This window comes from Erinaceus europaeus, chromosome 11, assembly GCF_950295315.1.
Source record: "Erinaceus europaeus chromosome 11, mEriEur2.1, whole genome shotgun sequence".
NCBI classification, from domain to species: Eukaryota; Metazoa; Chordata; class Mammalia; order Eulipotyphla; family Erinaceidae; genus Erinaceus; species Erinaceus europaeus.
In genome coordinates, this window is record NC_080172.1 from 66,110,504 (window position 1) to 66,129,457 (window position 18,954).

Below are 18,954 nucleotides of genomic sequence, written 5' to 3' on the forward strand. Positions count from 1 at the left end.
AGGCATTAGAAATGAAAACAAGATTAAATAAATGGAATTACATGAAACTAAATAGTTTCTGCACATCAAAAGCAAATAATACAAGAATAATGAGACAACCCATTAGATGGGAGAAGACATCACACACATCAGACAAGTGACTGATACCATACATATATACAGAATTTGTACATATCTACTAAAGAAGCAAAAGTAATCAAATAAATTGGGCCAAATAATTAAACAAAAACTTTTCTAAGGAAGAGATATACATGGGCCACAGACATATAAGGAAATGCTCCGCTTCACTTATCATTAGAGAAATGCAAACTAAAACTATGCTGAGATATCATCTCACATTTGAGAGAATGGTTTACATTACAAACCAGGAAATGACAGGTGTTGGAGAGGTTGTGGGGAAATAGGGACTCTGGTTCACTGCTGGTCAGAATGCAAACTGGTACAACCTCATTGGAAGACTGTATGGAGAACGTTTAAGCAAATGAACATGGAATTAACTCATGACCCAGCACTCTTGGGGAGTTATACACTAAACATTCAAGAACTAATTTGAAGGGATATTTGTGTCTGTATGTTTATAGTGTTTATAGTTGCATCATTCACAATAGACTATGAGTGGAAGCAGCCTAAATGCCTATCATCAGATAACTGGCTAAAGAAGCTATGGGATATATATTCCTTTTTTTTTTTTTTTTAAGAAAGGAGACATTAACAAAACCATAGAATAAGAGGGGTACAGTTCCACAATTCCCATAACCCAATCCCCATATCCCATCCCCTCCCCCAATAGCCTTCCTGTTCTCTATCTCTCTCTGGGAATATGGATCCAGGGTTGTTGTGGGTTGCAGAGGGTGGAAGGTCTGGCTTCTGTAATTGCTTCCCTGCTGAACATGGGCATTGACTGGTTGATCCATACTCCCAGTATGCCTCTCTCTTTCCCTAGTAGGGTGGGTCTCTGGGGAAGCGGAGCTCCAGTACACATTGATGGGGTCATCTGTCCAGGGAAGTCTGATCAGCATCTTGTTGGCATCCGGAACCTGGTGGCTGAAAAGAGAGTTAACATACAAAGCCAAACAAACTGTTGAACAATCATTGACCTAAAGACTGGAATAGTGCAGATGAGGTGTTGGGGCATTCCCTGCATGCTCTTGTGTACTTTTGCTTTCAGATATATATTTTTTCCCTAGTTTATGGGCACATGTGAACCTATGCTCTATCTCAGGGGATCTGGACTATATCTAGGTTTGGGGACTTTATTGGGGAGTAGACCACCTGGAATGGAATTAGAAAATGCCAGGAAAGGAAAGGAAAGGAAACGAAAGGTCTCATCTAAGTGATGAAGCTGAAGGGCTGTCATTCCACACCTGAAGTCTCTGGACACAGTCCGAAGTGAAGCATGTTGTGGTGGCACTCATTGCATTGATGACATTGTGATTTGTGGATGCAATATTATTTGATTTGAATTGAAGGCAGCATGTAGGAAAGTGACACCCCCCCCAAGGTTCCAGGACTGGGGAAAATATAGGCTCGATAGTGGAAATGTGAGGTTACTGTTGTCTTAGGGTTCAAGAAGACAATGGATAGTTATTGTTATCATCACATTATTTGGTGATTGGGTTAAGTTTGGAAAGTCCCTTTGTTAGGGTTTGGGGTATAATACCCAGCATCTTGTATATAGCTGTGCTACCAGTTGCTTCTGTTCTCCCTGGTCTAGGCTTTTGAGAGAGTCCACATATCAAAGACTTAGCCTATGTGTTAAAAATACTCAGTCTGTGTTTTAAGAAGTTCTAGACATATGATCAATTTCCCCCCTCTCATATTAATTAAATAATGGTTTATATGTTTACACTTTAATAGGAATGTACATAAAGACCATTCCCACCACCAAAAGACTGTGTCCCATCCCCTCCCAAACCCCCCCATCACACCAGGAAGCTCAATGGCCACCCTACCCTTCACCACAGGGTTTTTACATTGGTGCCCTGCTCTCAATTTAATCAGATCCTGCTTTTAGTTTCCCTTTCTGTTCTTCTTTCTCAGCTTTTGTTGATGAGTGGGATCATCCCATACTCATCTTTATCTTTCTGACTTAGCTCACTTAACATAATTCCTTCTAGCTCTGTCCAAGATAAGGTGGGCTCATTGTTCTTAATAGCTGCATAGTATTCCATTGTGTATATGTACCACAGCTTTCTCAGCCACTCATTTGCTGTTGGGCATCTGGGTTCCTTCCAGGTTTTAGCTATTATGAATTGTGCTGCTATGAACATATATGTACACATATCTTTTTGGTTGGGCATTATGGAATCTTTGGGATATATCCCCAGGAGAGGAATTAGGGTCATATGGAAGGTCTATGTCTAGCCTTGTGAGAGTTCTCCAGACTGCTCTCCATAGAGGCTAGAATAATTTACATTCCCACCAGCAGTGGAAATGGGTTCCTCTGTCCCCACAGCCTCTCCAAAATTTGTTACTGCTTTCCTTTTTGATGTATGCCATTCTCACAGGAGTGAGATGGTATCTCGGTGTTATCTTTATTTGCATTTCTCTGACAATCAGCGACCTGGAGCAGTTTTTTCATATGTTTTTAGCCTTTTGGATCTCCTCTGAAGTGAAAGTCTTATTCATATCCTCTGCCCATTTTTAGATGGGGTCATTTGCTTTTTTTGTGCTAAGTTTGCTGAGTTCTTTGTATATTTTGGTGATTAGTCTCTTGTCTAATGTTTGGCATATGAAGATCTCCCATTTTGTGAGGGGTCTCTTTAGGATAGTTTCTTTGGCTGTGCGGAAGCTTTTCAATTTGATGTAGTCCTATTGGTTTGTTTCTGTTTTAGTCTTTCTTGCAATTGGGTTTGTTTCATCAAAGATGTCCTTGAGGTTTAGGTGGGAAAGTGTTTCACCAATGTTTTCCCCTAGGTATTTATAATTTACGGTGTGACATCCAGGTCTTTGATGCATTTGGAGTTGATTTTTGTTTCTGGTGAGATAAGGTGGTTCAATTTCATTCTTCTGCATGTTACAACCCCATTTTCCCAGCATCATTTATTGAAGAGAGTCTCCTTCTTCCATTTAATACTTTGGGCCCCCTTATCAAAGATTAGATGTCTGTAGGTGTGGGGGTTTAGGTCTGGGCTTTCAATTCTGTTCCACTGGTCTGTGTGCCTATTTCTGTTCCAGTACCAGGCTGTTTTGATGATGATGGCCTCATAATGTAGTTTGAGAGCTGGGAGTGTAATGCCTCCATTTCTGTTTCTTTTCCTCAAGATGGTTTTGGCAATTCTAGGTGATTTCTGGTTCTATATAAATGATTGTAGTGTTTGTTCTATTCTTTTAAAGAAGCTTGGTGGAACTCTGATGGGGATCACATTAAATTTGTATATGGCTCTGGGGAGAATATTCATTTTGATGATATTTATTCTTCTGGTCCATGAGCATGGGATGTCTTTCCATTTCTCTTAAATTGGATGTCTCTTCCATTTCTTGGTATCAGTTTCTATTTCCTTGAGTAGTGACTCATAGTTTTCAGTATATAAGTCTTTCACTTCTTTGGTCAGCTTTACACCTAGGTATTATATTGATTTTCCTGTAGCAGTGAATGGGAGTGATTTCTGGATGTCTTCTTCTTCAGATTTAGTGTTTGCATAGAGAAATGCCACTGATTTTTGTACATTGATTTTGTAGCCTGACACCTTGCTATGTTGCCTAAGAACTTTCAGTAGTTTTCTACTGGGTTCTTTAGGTTTTTCTATGTATACTATCGTATCATCTGCAAAGAGTGAGAGCTTGTCTTCTTCCCTTCCTATCTGTTTTCATTTGATTTCTTTCTCTTGCCTGATTCCTATGGCAATAACTTCCAATATTATGTTGAAGAGTAATGGTGATAATGGACAGCATTGTCTAGTTCCTGATCTGAGGGGAAACGCTTTCAGCTTCTGTCCACTGAGTATGATGTTGGCTGTAGTTTTGCTATATATAGGTTCCACTATCTTGAGGAATTTCCCATCTATTCCCATTTTTTGTAGAGTTTTGAGCATGAATGGGTGTTGGATTTTGTCAAATGCTTTCTCTGCATCTATTGAGATAATCATGTGGTTTTTGGCATTGCTTTTATTGATGTGGTGAATGACATTGATTGACTTATGTATGTTGAACCAGCCTTGTATTCCTGGGATAAATCCCACTTGGTCATGATGATCAATCTATTTGATATACTGCTTTATCTGGTTGGCCAAGATCTTGTTTAATATTTTGACTTCTGTGTTCATCAGAGATATAGGTCTGTAGTTTTCCTTTTTTTGTTGTGTCTCTATCTGCTTTTGGTATCTGGGTGATGTTGGCTTCATAGAAGGTGGAAGCAAGTGTTCCTGTTTTTTGATCTTATGGAAAAGCTTTAGGAATATGGGTATTAACTGTTTCCTGAAGGTTTTGTAGAATTTATTTGTGAAGTCATCTGGTCTGGGGCTTTTGTTGTTGGGGAGATTCTTAATAACAGTTTCGATTCCTTTGTCTGTGATTGGTGCAGTTAGGTCTTGTAGTTCTTCTTGGTTCAGGTTTGGAAGGGCAGACGCTTCTAGGAATTCTTCAATTTCTTCCAGATTTTCTATTTTGGTGGCATATAGTTCTTCATAGAAGTTTCGCATGATTCTCTGGATTTCTGTGGTGTCAGTTGTGATATCTCCTCTATCATTTACAATTCAATTAATTTGAGTCTTCTCCCTTTTTTTAGTGAGTCTGGCTAGGGGTTAGTCAATCTTGTTTAATTTTTCAAAGAACCAACATTTGGCTTCATTGATCTTTTGTATGGTTCTCTTATTTTCGATGTTGTTTATTTCTGCTCTAATTTTAGTGATTTCTGTCCTTCTGGTTGCTTTATGGTCTTTTGTTCCTCTTCATCTAAGTCCTTAAGATGTGCAGTAAGGTTGTTTATTTGGGTTTTTTCTTGTTGTTTAATATGTGATTGTATAGCTATGAGTTTTCCTCTCAGTACTGCTTTAGAAGAGTCCCAAATATTTTGATAGGTTGTGTCTTCATTTTCATTTGTTTCCAGGAACATTTGAATTTCCTGCTTGAGTGTCTCTCTGACCCAGTGGTTCTTAAGCAGTATGTTGTTTAGTTTACAAATTCTGTGACTTTTAATAGTTTTCTGTTTGTTGTTGAATTTTAGCTTTACTCCACTGTGGTCTGAGAAGATACTTGGGATGATTTCAATGCTCTTGAATTAGTTGATGCTGTCTTGATGGCATAAAATGTGGTCTATCCTTGAGTATGTGTTGTGGGGATTTGAAAAGAATATGTATTCCAATTTTTGGGGGTGAAGAACTCTGAAAATGTCCAGGAGGTCTAGTCTGTCCATCTCTTCATTTAATTCTCTTGTTTCTTTGTTGATTCTGTGCTTTGTTGGTCTGTCTAAGTGTGAGAGTGGGGAGGTAAACTCTCCCACTATTATTGTATTACTATTGATGTATTTTTGAAGTTCTTTGAGTAGTTGCTTGATGTATTTAGATGGTCCCTCATTGGGTGCATACATGTTAATAATTGTTAAATCTTCTTGGCTGATTTATCCTTTAATTATTATGTAATGACCTTGCCTATCTTTTATTTATTACTTTATTTAATTTAAAATCCATTGTGTCAGAGATAAGAATGGCTGTTCCTGCTTTTTGTGGTCCATTAGCCTGTAGGATAGTTTTCCATCCTTTCACTTTAAGTCTGTGTTTATCTTGTTGGGTCAAGTGGGATTCTTGCAAGCAGTATATGGTTGGGTTATGTTTTCTTTTTTTTTTAATTTTTTAATGTTTTTTATTTTTTATTTAAGAAAGGATTAATTAACAAAACCATAGGGTAGGAGGGGTACAGTTCCATACAATTCCCACCACCTAATCTCCATTTCCCACCCCTCACCCCCCGATAGCTTTCCCATTCTCTATCCCTCTGGGAGCATGGACCCAGGGTCATTGTGGGTTGCAGAAGGTAGAAGGTCTGGCTTCTGTAATTGCTTCCCCGCTGAACATGGGCGTTGACTGGTCGGTCCATACTCACAGTCTGCCTCTCTCTTTCCCTAGTAGGGTCGGTCTCTGGGGAAGTGGAGCTCCAGGACACATTGGTGGGGTCTTCAGTCTAGGGAAGCCTGGCTGGCATCCTGATGACATCTGGAACCTGGTGACTGAAAAGAGAGTTAACATACAAAGCCAAACAAATTGTTGAGAAATCATGGACCCAAAGCTTGGAATAGTGGAGAGGAAATGTTAGGGGGGTACTCACTGCAAACTCTAGTGTACTTCTGCTTTCAGGCATATATTTTGCAGTAGTTTACGGATACGTGTGAACATATGATCTCTCTCACAGAAACTGGTGTATATCTAGGTTATGGGACTTTGTTAGAAAGTGAACCACCTGAGATGAAATTAGAGTATATTATAAAAGGAAAGGTCTCCCCTGAGTAATGAAGTTAAGGGTTGTCATTCCACATGTGAAGTCTCTGGACACAGTCTGAAGTGAAGCATGTTAGGTGGCAATCGTTGTATTGGTTAGGTTGTGATCGGCAGATGCAATATTATTTGATATGGATTGGAGAGGCATATGGGAAAGTGGGCCCTATCCAAGGGTTCCAGGACTGGGGGAAGTAGAGGCTCTATAGTGGAGATGTGAGGTTCCTGCTGTCTTAGGGTTCAAAAAGACAATGGATAGTTAATGTTATCATCACATTGTTTGGTAATTGGGTTAACTTTGAAAAGTCCTTTTGTTGGGGTTTGCTGTACAGTACCCAGTATCTTGTATATAGCTGTGCTATTGGTTGCTTCTGATCTACTTGGTCTAGGCTTTTGAGAGAGTCCGCATATCAAATACACAGCCTATATATTAAAAAGTTTCAGTTTGTGTTTTGAAAAACTTCGAGACATACAATTAATTTCACCCTCTCTTATTAATTAACTAGTGATTTATATGACTACATTTTACTAGGAGTGTACATAAACACCATTCCCACCACCAAAGACTGTGACCCATCCCTCCCACCCACTCCTACCCCCCACTGTCCCAGGAATCTGCATGTCTACTCCTCACCATAGGGTTTTTACTTTGGTGCCCTACTTACAATTTGGTCAGGTCCTGCTTTTAGTTTCCCTTTCAGATCTTCTTACTCAACTTCTATTGATGAGTGGGATCATCCCATACTCATCTTTATCTTTCTGACTTAGCTCACTTAATATAATTCCTTCTAGCTCTGTCCAAGATGGGTCAGCGAAGTTGGGTTCATTGTCCTTGATAGCTGCATAGTATTCCATTGTGTATATATACCACAGCTTTCTCAGCCACTCATCTGGTGTTGGGTACCTGGGTTGCATCCAGGTTTTAGCTATTATGAATTGTGCTGCTATGAAAATAGGAGTACACACCTCTTTTTGGCTGGGTGTTATGGAGTCCTTGGATTGGAAGAATAAATATCCTCAAAATGAGTATTCTCCCCAGAGCTATATACAAATTTAATGCAATACCCATCAAAGTTCCACCAAGCTTCTTTAAGAGAATAGAACAAACACTACAATCATTTATCTGGAACATGAAAACACCTAGAACTGCCAAGACCATCTTAAGGAAAATGGAGGCATCACACTTCCAGACCTTAAACTATATTATAAAGCCATCATAATCAAAACTCCATGGTAATGGAACAAAAATAGGCACACAGACCAGTGGAACATAATTGAAAGCCCAGAAATAAATCCCCACACCTATCAACATCTAATCTTTGATAAGGGCGCCCAGAATATTAAATGGAAAAAGGAGGCTCTCTTCAGTAAATGGTGCTGGGAAAACTGGGTTGTAACATGCAGAAGAATGAAATTGAACCACTTTATCTCACCAGAAACAAAAATCAACTCCAAATGGATCAAAGACCTAGATGTCAGACCAGAAACAACCAAATACTTAGAGGAAAACATTGGTAAAACACTTTCCCACCTACACCTCAAGGACATCTTTGATGAATCAAACCCAATTGCAAGGAAGACTAAAGCAGAAATACACCAATTGAAAAACTTCTGCACATCCAAAGAAACTATTAAACCAACAAAGAGACCCCTCACAGAATGGGAGAAGATCTTCACATGGCATAAATCAGACAAGAAACTAATCACCAAAATATATAAAGAGCTCAGCAGAGTTAGCACCAAAAAAGCAAATGACTCCATCCAAAATTGGGCAGAGGATATAAACAAAACATTCACTTCAGAGGAGATCCAAAAGGCTAACAAACATATGAAAAACTGCTCTAGTTCACTGTCAGAGAAATGCAAATTAATTCAACACTAAGATACTACCTCACTCCTGTAAGAATGGGTTATGTTTTCTGATCCATCCTCCCACTCTGTGTCTTTTGATGTGTGAATTTAAGCCATTGACATTTATTGATAATATGGATTTAATGTGTCATAGTGCCATTGTTCAATAATATTTTATTTGTTCTGATATGTTGCAAGTATTATGGTGATGCTCTTGTTTATAAGATGTCTTTTAGAACCTCATTCAGTGTGGGTTTGATGACGGTTGCTTCCTTTAACTTATGTTTGTCTGAGAAGGTTTTAATGACTCCATCTAGTTTGAGTGAAAGTCTAGCAGGATATATTATCCTTGGTTGAAACCCTATTTCATTCAGGGCTCGAGAGATATCTTGTCATTCTCTTCTGGCCTTTAGAGTTTGGATGGAGAAGTCGGCTGATAGTCTTATGGGTTTTCCCCTGTATGTGATTTTTTGTTTTTCTCTTACAGCCTTTAGGGTCCTTTCTTTATCCTTACTTCTTTTCATTGTGAGTATGATGTGTCTTGGTTTATTCAGGTCTGGGTTGATTCTGTTTGGGGCTCTCTGAGCCTCCTGGATCTTAATGTCCTTTCTGTTGTTTAGGTCTGGGAAGTTTTCTTCTATGATTTCCTCTAGAATGTTTATTTCTCCTTCCTCTATTTTTTCCTCTGGCAGGCCAATTATACGAATGTTACTTCTTTCGAGATCATCCCATATGTCTCTGCTGTTTTTTTCAGTGTCTCTCAATCTCTTTTTGAGCTCTTTCACCTCTTTCTTAGTTTTCTCTAGCCCATCCTCTGTCTGGCTAATTCTGTTGTCTGCTTCTGCTAGTCTGCTTTCCCTTCCCTCAGCTGCTTTCTTCATTTCAGCTATTTCAGCTTTCAATTCTCTAATTGCCTTAAGGTAGTTAGTATTTTCCTTGAGGATCTCATCTGTTGTTTCCCTTATACTGCTATTCCTTTCCTTCAAAGTTGTTTTCATTTCTGTGATTAATAAATTTATTGCTTGCATGCTTTTCTTATCTATGGTTACTTCTGGCTGATTTGTAGTTTATTCTGGGCTCTTGTCTTCATTCACTGTAGTAGCAGTTTTACTTGCTCTTTGTCTACCCATTTTTAATGCTCTTTTTATGTTCTGTTGTTCCTAAGTTATTGTGTTTTGTGTACAAGCCACACTATACTAAATGCCTTTATGACAAATGCAATCACCACCCTCAGAAATTACAAAAGTAACTAAAGCAATGACTGAAGCAGTTTAACCAATACCAGTTAGTCCCACAATATCACCAGTTCATGAAAAAATAGCAACCAAATCCAAATGAAAAAGAAAGATAAAGGGAAAAGGAGGATAGCAGGAATAGAAAATTATGCAAATCTACTGTCTACCATAATTTCTAGGGGTATCAAGAGGAGAAGGGGAAATAGAGTGGAGACAAACACAAATAGAGTTTGCTCTGCTTCAGATTTCTTCCCTGAAGTAGTTCACAAATGAGTATCAGTGAATTCAGAAGGCAGAGGAAGGAGGAAGGGAGAAAGGAAGACAGGGGAAAGAAAGAGAGAAAAGAAAAAAGAAAAGAAGAAAAGTTAAAAAAAGTGAAAGGTGATGTTGTATGCTTTACATTGGTTTGTTCTAGCCCTCCCCCTGCCAGGAAAATTGGTTTAGTCCTTCTAGTTTCGCGGGTCCACTTGTCCCCGCCCCAAGAAACCCCGACAGAGTTCCAGAGTTGGAGAGTTCGAGAGTTCTTTGCGCCACCGTGGGGGAAGGAAGCAGGAGAGTTCTGTTTGGTGATTAGTTTGGGTTTATGAATCGTTGTTCTTGAATAAAGAAATACAGCTTCCCAGCCCAGCTGTATGTCTCTGGTCTTCTCTGTTACCCGCCCGTGAAGCTAGCCTGGCCTGCTGAAGCCAGCTCAGATAAAACAAAAAGGAAAGTTGTGTTTTTTAAATTTATTTAATTGGCTTGGAGGTGGGAGTGGGCGAGAGTGGATAGAGGCGGTATGAAAAATGAGACAAGTTTCTATCACAGTGATAGTTCTTGTCACCTAGCAATGGAAGGTATGCTAAGAGTTAATTTTGGCCAACCTGAGGGAGAGGTGGCAAAGGGATATGCATGTATATATAATAATATTAGTAAAATAAAACATAGTAAAAAGCCCAAGCAGTGGGTCTGCAGCTTGGACAGCTCCCAGTTAGCATATGCACATTGAGTCTAGACAACTGATTGAGAAAGAAAACACAAAACCAAACAAAAGAAAAAAACTTTCTCTTCCAATCTGTATGCCTTTAATTCCTTGCTCCTGCCTGATTGCTATGGCAAGAACTTCCAACACTATGTTGAATAGTAATGGTGATAGTGGGCAGCCCTGTCTAGTACCTGATCTGAGGGGAAATGCTTCCAGTTTTTCACCATTGAGTATGATGTTGGCTGTAGGTTCGCTATATATAGACTCCACTATCTTCAGGAATTTTCCATCTATTCCTATTTTTTGTAGTGTTTTGATCATAAAGGGATGTTGTATTTTGTCAAAGGCTTTCTCTGCATCTATTGATATGACCATGTGGTTTTTGGTCTTGCTTTTGTTGATGTGGTGGATCACATTGATTGATTTACGTATATTAAACCAACCTTGCATGCCTGAGATAAACCCCACTTGGTCATGATGAACAATCTTTTTGATATACTGCTGTATCCGGTCGGCTAGAATTTTGTTCAATATTTTCGCATCTATGTTCATCAGAGATATTGGTCTGTAGTTTTCTTTTTTGGTTGTGTCCCTGTCTGCTTTTGGTATCAGGGTGATGTTGGCTTCATAGAAGCTGGCAGGGAGTATTCCAGTGTCTTCAATCTTCTGGAAGACTTTTAAAAGTAGAGGTATTAGTTCTTCTTTGAAAGTTTTGTAGAATTCATTTGTAAAACCATCTGGTCCAGGACTTTTATTTTTGGGGAGATTTTTGATAACTGTTTCAATTTCATTAGCTGTGATGGGCCTGTTCATATTATCCACTTCCTCTTTACTTAGTTTTGGAAGTTGGTAGGTATCTAGGAAATCATTCATTTCTTCCAGGTTCTCTAACTTGGTGGCATATAGTTGTTCATAGAAGCCTCGCATGATATGTTGAATTTCTGCAGTGTCTGTTGTGATATCTCCTCTTTCATTTACTATCCGATTTATTTGGGTCTTCTCCCTTTTTTGTTTTGTGAGTCTGGCTAAAGGTTTGTCGATTTTGTTTACTCTTTCGAAGAACCAACATTTACTTTCATTGATCTTTTGTATGGTTTTCCTATTCTCAATGTTATTTATTTCTGCCCTAACTTTAGTAATTTCTGTCCTTCTGGTTGCTTTAGGGTTCCTTTGTTGTTCTTCTTCTAGATCTTTAAGATGTGCAATCAGGCTGTTTATTTGTGCCTTTTTTTGTTTCCTAATGTGTGCTTGTATAGCTATGAACTTCCCTCTTAGCTATGAACTTCCCACTTTTCCAAGCTTTGGGTCCATGATTGCTCAACAATTTGTTTGGCTTTGTATGTTAACTCTCTTTTCAGTCACCAGGTTCCAGGTGTCATCAGGATGCCGGCCAGACTTCCCTGGATTGAAGACACCACCAATGTGTCCTGGAGCTCAGCTTCCCCAGAGACCCATCCTACTAGGGAAAGAGAGAGGCAGACTGGGAGTATGGACCGACCAGTCAACGCCAATGTTCAGCGAGGAAGCAATTACAGAAGCCAGACCTTCTACCTTCTGCAACCCTCAATGACCCTGGGTCCATGCTCCCAGAGGGATAGAGAATGGGAAAGCTATCGGGGGAGGGGGTGGGATATGGAGATTGGGCGGTGGGAATTGTGTGGAGTTGTACCCCTCCTACCCTATGGTTTTGTTAATTAATCCTTTCTTAAATAAAAAAAAAAAGAAAAAAACTTTCAAGCATTCTTTCCCAGGCTGGGTGAGGTTTTCTTGATTAGCTAATTGTCACTCCAAATGGGTCTAAGTCCCTTACTCAGAGGAAAAATCAAAAATAGCCTAGAAATTTGGAAGAGCAGTTGGAGTGGCACCCTGGTGGGTCCAGAATCTTGGTAAAGAAATGAGATCAGTGGGGAGCAGTAGCTCCCAAACCCCCAGGTCTGATTATGGGGAGAGGGGTTCTGAGAGAAATAATCAAGAAATTTCCATTCTTTTTGCTCTAATTTTTAATGCAAATTGAATTATAGTCACCTCCTTGGACTCACGTTTAGGATGCCTCGTTTGTCCCTCTGAAGGCCAGCATTTCTAAGGCTTTCTAGCAGTTGTTGTCAGAACTCATACTGGTGCAGCTACCTTCCAGTCACCATCTTGGCTCTGCCCCCTACTAGTTTTCAGGATATATATTCAATTGAATACTACTCTACAATAAAAAAGATGACATTGTGTCCTTTGAGACAAAATGGATGAAACTGGAGGTGACTATGCCTTAAGAAATAAGTAAGTAAATGAAAGGCAAATACCAGATGGTTTCAGTCATATGTGGAATCCATTTCCATGAACTTGCCAAAAAATATCCAAACAAAACAGACACACGCAAACTGTACGACTTATAATAACTATGATGGTTATTTTTGGGAGGTGGGGATACAGAGCTTTGGTGGTGTGTTTGGTGCAGAATTACATTTTTTAATCTTACAATTTTATAACTATTAATAAGTAAAATAAAAAATAAATAAAGCAAAAAAGAGAAAAATAGTAAAATATGGGGTGGTTTATCTAACTTGAAGGCAATAAACAAAGAAAGATAACAAGATCATCGAATGATGCTATATCTTTGGTCTCAGACTACAGGACTAAAGTTATCTACCAAGATAGGAAGAATGGAGGACAGTTAATGGACTTCAAGAGCAGAGTGTGTCCACTAGATTTTGACAGAGGAATATTAGTGCTTTCATAGGAGTAAGTTGTAGAAACACATATTGAGTAGTATGAAATCTTAATTCAACACTATTTAAAAAGGATAAAAATATAACTCATTAGGCAAGAAGCATTACGTGCTAAGCATGCCACCAATCTTTGAGCCCTGACACATCTGAAATAAAATGGTGCTGGAGGAAGTTTCTATGGGTGGTGTTTTCCCCGTCTTTCTGTAATGAAAAAAAATATCTGGAATTGCAAAATCACACATAGCTACAGGGCCTAGGTACAGACACACAAACACAGAAAAACAGAAATTAAAAAAAACTTGCTTTTCAGTGAACTCAATGACAGTGAGTTTCAGTTACAGTTACAGAAAGTTGACATAGATGTGAGAACACACAGCACAGATGTTAAGGAAGCAATGTTGGGATATGTGTAGTGGTGCACCAACTAGAATGCAATTGTTATCATGAGTTAGAACCAGGGTTAAACCTTCTATCATTCATCTGCAGGTGGAAAGCTTCATGAGTGTAGAAGCAATATTACAGGCTTTTCTCTGTCTGGTCCTTCTCAAGTTCTCTGTATAATAGAAAGGGGCAGGGGGGAAATGAAAGAAGAAAAAATAAAAGAAAAAGAAAAAGGCAGTATGCAGCAAGTAATGGATTCATTGTTCCATTAGTGGAGATGAAGAAATCACCCTAGTGAAAATAAAAATAAGCATCAATGAAAAAAAATAAGATAAGCAAGCAAGAATATGCAAGCTTTTTAAAAAGTAACTTTTCATAAAAAGATAACTAACATAAAGTCAATATAAATAACTCATCCCTCCATTACCTTAAATATGGGAGACATTTGGCTGAATGATAAATTACAATCACTCTATAATTGAATAGCTGTTAGAATGTACTTTTTTTCTGCCAATGTATCAGAACTTTAGGTTCTTTAATCAGTTTTACCTCATGAAAGAGTTAATTGAATATGTGTAATTTTTTTGTCATCTGTGGGTTATACTACTTTGAACTTATACCCCCTCCCCATAATTTTCATATATAAAAGAGGAACAGGGGGAGCCAAGATGGTGACTTGTAGACTACACTTGGAGTGAGCTCTGCAAGGATGCTGTTTTAAACCTGGGAAGTTTGGGTGAGGGTAGAGTTCTGGGTCAGTGGTGGAGGAGTACAGAAGTGAGTCTGAGTGGCACCCTATAATTCACCCTAGAGCTGGCTAACAGAGGCCAAAAAGGACAAAAGAAACACGGATTCAGCTGGGAGTCTTCAGTTTTGCTGTTTGACTCTACATTCCCCCAGCTACAGGATCAACCCCCACACCTGCTACTTCTGGTAGCCCTCCGGTGGTGCACTAATTTCTTTATTAAGGTTCTTGGATCATCAGGGGTATCATACAAAGGAGGGGGGTATTTCCCCAAAGACTTTTTAAGGGGTCTGGAGCTCTATATGAGTGACAGAATACCTGAACAATCAGGGTCTCATTCTTCCCTGGGTAAGAATACCTGTCTTCATTCCCTCTACCCCCTGAACTTGTTTTTTGCTGTTTATAATTGTTTGTTTTTGCTTGGTTTAGGAAGGGGATGGGGCTGTGTGTAGCCAATATGTTTGGTTAAATCTGCAGACTGGCTGTTAGAGTTTTTAATTCTATTCTATTTTATTATTATTATTATTATTATTATTATTATTATTATTATTATTATTATTTTGTATGTCTCTTTTCCCCTCCTCTTCAGGTTGACCAAAATTGACTGTTGTTTTTTCCAATGATAGGTAACTGCGTGTTCTACTCATTGTGGAAGAACTTGCTCCTCTCTCTCCCTCTTATCCACTTGTCTTTTGATTTCCTACTAGCTGATACAAAAATCTCTTTCCATCAGCTCCTTTTTTTCCCGTTTTTCCCTTTTTCTTTCTGTATTCATTAGCATATGTTTGTGAATTGTCTTGTGGAATAAATCTGACTTGGAGTGTACTCTTTCATTCTCTCTCCTTCTCTCCTTTTACCTTGTGTCTACCTCTTTTTTCCTCTCCTTTTTCTTTCCACTATCTCTAGAATTAATAGTTGACAGTTGATTTTCATAATTATCTATTCTTGCTTTTTATTTTTTTATATTTATTTTTCCTTTTGTTGCTCTTGTTCTTTATTGTTGTTGTGGTTATTATTATTGTTATTGATGTCATCATTGTTACATAGGACAGAGAGAAATGGAGAGGAGGGGAAGACAGAGAGGGGAAGAGAAAGATAGATACCTGCAGACATGCTTTACCACCTGTGAAGCGACTCCCCTGCAGGTAGGGAGCCAGGGGCTCAAATCAGGATTCTTATGTCGGTCCTAGAACTTTGCACCATGTCCACTTAACTGACTGTGTTACCGCCTGACTCCCTGATTTTTCATTTTTCTTTTCTTTTTGTTTTTATTTTTGGAATGCAGGTGTTTCTTGGCTAACTGGTATTGGTTGAACTGCACTAATCTTTGCTTTGGTTGTTACTGTTGTGCTTTCTGAGGTTTGTGACTTCCTTTGTGAAAATACTTTAGTGTGGCTTGCATTCACACAACAACTGAAGGATGACAGGACAGAAAAATATAAACGATATCAATTTTAAAAAGTGGTTAAATTGAGAGCAAATAAAGCTACCACAATGAATCAGGACAGGAACCTAGAAAAAATTCCAAGTAAACAAGAAGTAACACCAAATAAGGATAATATCCAAGCAATAATTGACCTACTAATCACAGAAATGAGAACACCTAGTGAGGAAAAGTCTAGAAGAAACAGGGAAACAACAGATAAGACCATCAAGGAAAATAGCCACCTTGAGGTAGTTAGAGAATTGAAAGCTGAAATAGCTGAGTTAAAAGGCCAACTAGAAGAACAACCTAATACTGTTAACTGAGCAACGTAAAAAAAAAAAAAAAGCTGAACTGAAGGAAACTGAGGGAAAGGAAAGCAGGTTAACAGAAGCAGAAAACAGAATTAGCCAGGTAAAGAATGAATTAGAAAAATCAAAGAAGGAGATAAAAGAGCTAAAAAAGTGATTGAGAGATACTGAAAACAACAGAGACATATGAGATGATCTCAAAAGAAGTAAATTCAAATAATTGAGCTACTAGAGAAAGGAGAGGAAGGGGAAGAAAATATACTAGAGGAAATAATAGAAGAAAACTTCCCAGACCTAAACAACAGAAAGGACATTAAGATTCAAGAGGTAAAGAGACTCCCAAACAGAATAAACCTGGCCCCGAAGACACCAAGACACATCACTGTTATGATGAAAAGATGTAAGGATAAAGAAAGGATCCTAAAGGCTGCAAGAGAACAACAGTCACATACATCAGAAAACCCGTAAGACTATCAGCAAACTTCTCCACTCAAACTCTAAAAGCCAGAAGAGAAATGCCAAGATATCTATCAAGCTCTCAATTGAACAGGGTTTCAACCAAGGATAGTATATCCTACTAAACTTTCATTTAAACTAGACAAAGGGATAAAAACCTTCTCAGAAAATCAACATTTAAAGGAGGCAACCATCACCAAGCCTGCCCTGAAAGAGGTTCTAAAGACCACTTGTAAACAAGAACATAATACTTGCCACATATCAGAGCAAATAAAGAATTGTTGAATAATGGCACTATAATACATTCAATTCATAATATCAATAAATGTCAGTGGCTTAAACTCACCCATTAAAAGGCACAGAGTGGGAGGATGGATCAGAAAACACAATCCAACCATATGCTGCTTGCAAGAATCCCACTTAACCCAACAAGACAAACACAGACTTAAAATGAAAAGGTGGAAAACTACCATACAGGCTAATGGACCACAAAAAAAGGCAGGAACAGTCACTCTCATCTCTGACACAATAGACTTTAAATTAAATAAAGTAATAAAAGATAGGCAAGGTCATTACATAATGATCAGAGGATCAATAAATCAAGAAGATTCAACAATTATTAAAATATATGCACCCAAATGGCCCATCTGAATACATCAAACACTAACTGAAATACAGAAATACATCAATAGTAATACAGTAAACGTAGGAGACTTCAACACCCCAATCTCATACTTAGATGAACAAAGTGGAGAATGAACAAAAACCAAAAGAATTAATTGAAAAGATGGATAGACAAGACCTCCTGGAATGTTCAGAGTTCTTCACCCCAAGAAACTGGAAAACACATTGTTTTCAAATCCACACACCACATCTAAAAGGATAGACTGCAGGTTATACCACAAATACAGTATCAACAAATACAAGAGCATTGAACATACCAGTCATCTTCTCAGATCATAGTGGAGTAAAGCTAGCACTCAACAACAAACAGAAAGTTACTAAAAGTCAAAAAATTTGGAAACTCAACAACATATTGCTTAATAACCACTGGGTCAAAGAGGAAATGAAGCAAGAAATTCAAATGTTTCTAGAAACACATGAAAATAAAGACACGAGCTATCAGAATAAACAGGACACAGCTAAAGCAGTACTTAGGAGAACACTCATAGCCATACAATCACACATTAGAGAACAAGAAAAACTCAAGTAAACAACCTTACTGCATGACTAAAATACTTAGAAGAGGAACAAAGGAACCCTAAAGCAACCAGAAGGACTGAAATCACCAAAATTAAAGTGGAAATAAACAACAACGAAAATAAGAAAACTATACAAAATATCAATGAAGCCAAATGTTGGTTCTTTGAAAAATTAAACAACATTGACAAATTCTTAGCCAGTCTCACTAAAAAAAAAGAAAAAAAGGATAAGACTCAAATAAACAGAATTGTTAATGATAGAGGAGATATGACAACAGACACCAGAGAAATCCAAAAAATCATGTGAAGCTTCTACGAACAACTATATGCCACCAAGCTAGTGAATCTGGAATTAATGGAAGAATTCCTAATTTCATATACACTTCCAAAACTGAACCAGGAAGAAATACAGAACCTAAATGAACCAATCACAGGCAAAGGAATCTCAACAGTTAAGAATCTTCCCCAAAACAAAAGTCCAGGACCAAATGGTTTTACAAATAAATTCTACAAAACCATCAAGAAACAGTTAATACCTATACTTTTAAAACTCTTCCAAAAGCTTGAAGAAAGAGGAACACTCACTTCCACCTTCTACAAAGCCAACATCACCCTGATACCAAAAGCAGATAGGAACACAACAAAAAAGGGAAACTACAGACCAATATCTCTGATATTTTAAACCTCGCTTTTCAGACCTTCTTTAAGCCTCAGCTGAACGATGTCTACCCCTTAGAGACGAATCCATTTTTTCAGCTATGAGATTTAACAAATAGAATCAATAGACTTTTGAAAAAGTTTTCCTTGGATGTTGCAAAATGCCCAAAACGTTTCTACATCGTGAGCGAAACTAAGAAAATGAACAAACTGTTAACTAAGGCAGAAAAGTAGAGTGGGGGAGTCAAGATAGAGACAAGTTTCAGTAAAGAGAACAGAAAAAACAAAATTAGAAAAACCCTCAGGATGAGACAAAACATGGTACTGGCTAAGGCAAATATCTGAAATACTGTCACATCAGGAATGTAAGTAAGACTCCAAATGGGCCTTGGGGTGGGAAAACAAAGCTCACACTAATCGCGAGCACAAGGGCAGAAATTTTAAGATTGACCCCGGAAACATTTTGTTTTGGGTAGGCAGGGAGAGAATTTCCTCTTGCAATTCGTTACTTGATCCGGAAGAAGAGCTCATAAACCTTCCTAGCGATTGGCTCATATTAGAAAGGCGGGGCTTCAGCGAGC